We start from the raw sequence: 6,000 nt of genomic DNA on the forward strand, positions 1-6,000 counted from the left end.
AGGATTACCTGTAACACTGTCCCTGACTGAGTAGGCAAGGGACGTGGGACCTAGTATGAAAGCAGAGATGTTGGCCTTTGTAAAGAGTGTGGAAACTTCATTGAGAAGAACAGGAAGGAAGGCAGAGTTTATGAGCCCAGATACTGGTAGGCGGATAGACAGGGTTGTGGGAGCTTGTGGAAGTTTTCTTCTGATAGCTTCCATTTTCTCAATGTATAGGAAGCAAGGTCATCATGACAGTGAGGATGGGGAATAAGTGATTGAAGTTTTGAGAAGAAAAGGTATAAAATAACACCCTCTGGTAGAGTGAATGAATGAATGGCCTAGGAAAATATAGTATGATTGCTGGGCAGCTTGAAGAGTCCACTAGAGAAGAGTGATCAGGAATTTAAAATGAAACCAGTCTGCTTGGATGTGTGTTTTTCTGCAGCTTCATTCAACTGTGTGAGTAGGGGAAAGTTGAATTTAACAAAGGTTGTAGTTTAACCAAGTTAGTTCAACAAAGTGAGAGAGGGACAAGGGAGTTGAAAGCATATTCAAGGAAGTGATTAAAATGACCACAGATTTAAGCTGAGTAAGGAGGGAAGTGAGGCCATGAAAGGAGTTAGGGGCAGTAAAAATATCATGTGATCGATGTATTGAGGTTCTAATGGAGTTGAAGGATTGTTGGCGTTCACAGAGTGTTTGTGTGTCCACTAACCAAAAAAGCCTGAAATTCTCGTATCTAAGCCTTAATGATGTCCAAAGACAGAAATTAGGGGTTTGCCAGGAGGAGCTCCCCCATTTACCCACCCCAAAATGAATAAATCAGCCTTCTTCCCTCTCAACCACTGACCTGATCCAGAGAGAGTGACCTCATAATGTGGCGTGATTAAATGTTCCTGGATTCCAGATTTTCTTACACTTCCTGCCATTTCCTGCAAATGGCAAAGTAGAGATTCCAGTGGGCTCTTTGACATGGCAGAATGCCAGGTCAACCAAAGAGTCTCTCATTTCTATAGCCTGAAGAGAATTGAACATCAGACCCCAGGCAGTCTATTGTGTTAACCAGTTTCCAAGGCAAGGCCACATCTGTTTGGAAAGGAGCTCCTTAAAGCTATTCCACAAGCAGCAAGGCTGCTCTTTCTTGAGTCCCACTCTTGCCTGGGCTGTGGAATGGAGTGATCCATCTGAAGCTCTCTGGCCAGGCTCTTTAAATGAGAACAGTGAAGAACTCAACACCTTGGACATGTACAAAAAAAGAAAAAAATAGCCCAAATCCAACATCTCAGGAAACCATTCTTTCCGAGTAGGGTGCCAGGACCCACTTTTCCCAGCCAGTATCTAACAAATGCACAGCTATGCATCTTCACATTAGTGACTAACATCACGAAAACATCATAGAATCAAAAGGGATTTATACCAGGCGTGCTGAAATCCTTCTTTCTCTTTCTCCCTTTGCCACTGAAAACCCAAAGTTTCTTTTAGTCTCTAAATTGGTGACTCCATAGTCAGGCATTTTCAGTTTCCTTTATACAAGTCTCTTCTAAGGATTTTAGAATTTTTAAACCTTTATCTTCACTGAGTAACACAGGCCTGGAAGAGAGGAAATGGTCAATTAATAGTCTTTTTTTTTCTTTCAGCTTCTTTTTAAAAATTTCCCAGCAATAAATATAGCACCAACAGGATTTCTGAGTAAATGTGAGTTCACTTGATTATAACAAACAAAATCAGCAAGTAATGAGTTTCACTTTCTTGAAATTTAAAAAAAAAAAGGTCATTTAAAAAGTTTAAAATAAATGTCAAATACTACTCTTCTTTCACTTTTTAGTCAGGTCCTACAATACTTAACAACATTTGTACCCTTCACAAATCCCAGGTCCTAGAAAGGGTTGAACTTAGATTATAAGTAAAGATTTGCCATCAGAGAATGGACCTGAAATCAGAATGTCCCGCTTCTGTGAGTTTAAGAAAAAACCTTAATGGTTCTTTTTAGTGTGGGGTTTTGGGTTGAGTAGTATTTAAAGCACTAAACTGTCTCTTCAGTATTTGAGGGGATTAGGTTTAGAGTTCATTGTGTTGACTGTCTTTTGAAAGATTAGATAGTTTAGTTAGGCTCCTACTGACCATGTAAATGTCTCAGTGTTTATTGACTGTCTGCAGTCATTATCAAAGACTCTGAACACAATCGACACCTTGTAAACAGAAATCCCATTATTTTTGTGGTACTGATAAGATTTACTCAGGATTAAATTTTTTTATGATTGACTGGCCAGTTAAAGGTATTAATACAGTACAGGAGAGTATGATAAATGAGTATGAATTCAGTCAACAAACTTGCCCTTTTATTTTGTTTGGAAACTATAATCTCATTTTGCTTATAGATTGTAGAAATAATTTTCTGCACAGTGCTCTGTTTAAAAATACCTCCTAAGTACAGTTGAATGTGTTATATACCTTTCTGCTAATTCTTCAATGATTTACAAGGGAATTTATATTCTTTTAGAAAGATGTCTTAAATCTTTCAGAGCATAGAGAGAAAAATTCCATGGATACTATACTAATCTAGTTTGGGAACATCATAAAGACTTATTTGTTGGGTGGTTTGGGCCCGCATTTTAAGATGTTTTAATCAAAATAAAATTTGGAAAGGCATGTAATAGACGTGTTGCATTAGACCACAGATAAAAATCCATGGGATCAACATTATTCTGATTCTGAATTTGGTGATCTCTGCTAGCGGGTTGCTATTCAAGCTTCCCTCCCAACCCTCCAGTAAGATGTGTGAAAGATGGGAGAGGGGAAGCTCGCCTTCCCTGGGGACCTATATGGCGAGACTTCAAGAGAAGCTGATTGACAGCATTCGGAGTTTAAGGAAAGCAAGAAGGAGCCTTGCTACAGGAAGCATTGGAAGGGGGCTAATTTTCAAAAGAAAGCAGAAAGACGACTGGGGTTAGATAGTTTTGCCTGAGAGGAGGAGGAAGGGTGTCCCACCACCACCTTTGATTGCCTCAATATAAAATATAAATTGCTTAACACAAAACACAAAGACTTCACAACGAAGCCCCAACACACCTCAACAGCCTCAGCTCCCAGCCTTTGATCCCAGCCTTCATGCCCCTGGCCTTTGTTTTTGCTGTACCCTGGCACCTCGCCTCCTGACTTGAAACGTCACCTGCTTCCTCCCCTCTTCACTCTGAATGTCCAAATGTCGGCTCTTCTGTGATGTCTTTACAAACTCCCTCAGACAAGTATCTCACTTGCTCCACTATATTCCTGGATTTCTTGTCATTTCTTTGTGTGCCCAGCTGCCCCACATCTGCGAGCTCTTAGAGGGCAGGATTCAATCTTACTCTTTTTTTCTTATAACCCCAGGGTCTAGCATATAGTATGTGCTTAATAAATGTATAGGACAGAGAGAAAGAAGGGAAGAAGGAAGACATGTATCTATGCCTTTGCTTACATGCCTGCCCCATTCTCTCTTCCAATATGAAGCTTACCCATCAGTCAAAAACCAACTGCTTTTTGAAGACTTCATTCACCAATGATCTCCCACTTCTTTAATCTCTGATAGCACCTCAGTGAGAATTACACAATTGACACTTAACACACTTGTGTCCTCATCTTAGTTGTGTTTTTCTATCCATGTGCTATTTCCCCAACCACAATCAAAGAGCTCTTTGCATCACCCACAATGCCTAGTGGTCCTCTGCCTAGGGTTGTTACCTACCAAGTGTTTGTTGATTATGGTGGAAAGGAGGAAGGCCTGAAAGGTACACCAGGAAGGTGATTTGACAGGCTCAGTGAAGGAGGGCACATTTAGAACAGCCCAGGCCAAGACAGAAGTCCAGCAATAAGAAGCAGCAGGCAGACTGCCTTTGAATCCTCAAGCACCTCAAAAGGAGACAAAGTAAGTGCGCCAAGTATTTAACAAGGAACAAACAAAAAAAAGGCCTGAATTAAGCTAATGAAAAGCTAGGGCATTGCAAGTAGGTGCAAATATTCACAATCACTTGCCAGAGAGACAAACCAGGCAAGGAAGAGAAAGTCAGAACAGTGAGAATTTATTGAGTATCAATTATGTGCTAAGCATTTGACATACACTCTTTTTTTATACATCTCTATTGAGATATAATTTACATACTATATCATTTACCCATTTAGAGTGTACAATTCAGTGGGTTTTAGTGTATCTACAGAGTTGTGCAACCAACAGCACAATCCATTTTAGAATATTCTCATCACCCTGAAAAGAAGTGCTATACCCATTGGCGGTCACTCCCTGTTTCCTTCACAGCATCACCCGTTCACCCCACCTCCAGCCCTTGGCAACCACTACTCTACTTTCTGGTTCTACAGATTTGCCTATTCTAGACATTTCATCTACATGGAATCATACATACGTGGTCTTTCATGACTGACTTCTTTCACTTAGCATGATGATTTCAAGGTTCACTCGTGGTAGAGTGTATCAGAACTTCATTGCTTTTTATTGCCAAACAGTAGTCCATTGTGTGGCAATATGACATTTTATTTATCCGCTCATCAGTTGATGGGCGTTTTGGCTGATTCTTGACATACATTCTTTCATTTATTCTTCTCAGTACTCCTGGGAGGTAGATGTTAGTGTCCTCATTTCACAGATGAGTAAACTGAGCCTCAAAAAGGTTAACTACCCTGCCCCTTCACATAAATAATGGCACTGAGATTGAACCCAGGTTTGCCTGAGTCCAAAGCCCCACTGTTTAATTACCACCTACTATTTGGCAAACATTGTCAATGGTGGGGGGGGGCGGGGTGTAGACCATGCCAAATTCCAAGGACTCATAAAAATCATTGATGTTCCCCATCTTTCAGGGAATTTAGCTATAAATTTTAAAATGTGACAGTTGTGTGACATAGCAGAAAGTCTATGAGCTTGGAGCTAGACAGTCTTGAATTTGAATCCCACATACTAGCTTTGTGATTCGGGGCAGATTGTTTAACGTCTGTGAGCCTCAGTTTCCTCATCTGTAAAAATGCAGATAATCCCTAGCTTGCAGGGTTGTTGTGAGGATTAAATGAGATGATAAATATAAAGTGCCTGACGTATAGTAGGTAATCAAAATGTGGTAGCTATTATTATTATCACCACTATTTGCAGTGGTAACAAAAGCAAGTAAAATATACACACACACACCACACACACACACACACACACACACTTCTCCCATAGAGAGAAATCTGAGGAGGTCGGTTTGGGATATTTAGTAGTGGGAAATCCAGGCAGGAGTCTCCAGTGGTAGGCAGACAGAGATAAGGGGCAGGAGCTCAGGTGAGAGGTCAGGGCTACAGATATAGATTTTGGGGTTATCAGCATGGCGGTGAGTGTTGAAGCTTTGACAACTACTCAGGGAGAACCAGGAAGAAAATAAAGAAATGAGTCCTGTGCCTGAGGCTTGGGATGGCCACAATTACGGCCAGGAGGAAGAATAAGTTGTATAGGATATAGAAATAACTATTTGGAGGGGTTGTGGTTATACCTGAATACCATTTAATTTTGAAAGCCAATGGAGAAAATACGTTTGAGCAAAGGCTAAGAGGTAGAGGGGAGAAAGTTGAGGTTATGTGGCAGAAAGGTTTACAATAATGAGAATTGAGAATAGTCCATTACATTTGGCAGTCAAGAAGTCAATGGTGACCTTAAATACTGAGCATCTATCCATCCAACCATCCATCCATCCATTCATTCATTCATTTGCTCATTCAGCGTTCATTGAACACCTATAGTGCACCAGGCTCTGTGCTCCGCCTCTCAGAAACTCATGGATGGAGCACAACTCCTTGCTGCACTGAGCATGACATAAAATGGAAGGAAAGTTTACTGCTCTGCGACCCCTTTTGTCTATGAGTTGGGCTCAGCAGGAGAAACTGGGGCTTCATGGGACAATTGTGATGGAAGATAGAGAATTAGTGAATCAGGAAGAAACGGAAGGGCATATTGAAGGCAGGCTGAATGAGGGAGGGGCTTTTTAATTTTAA

Source organism: Equus przewalskii, chromosome 1, assembly GCF_037783145.1.
Source record: "Equus przewalskii isolate Varuska chromosome 1, EquPr2, whole genome shotgun sequence".
NCBI lineage: Eukaryota > Metazoa > Chordata > Mammalia > Perissodactyla > Equidae > Equus > Equus przewalskii.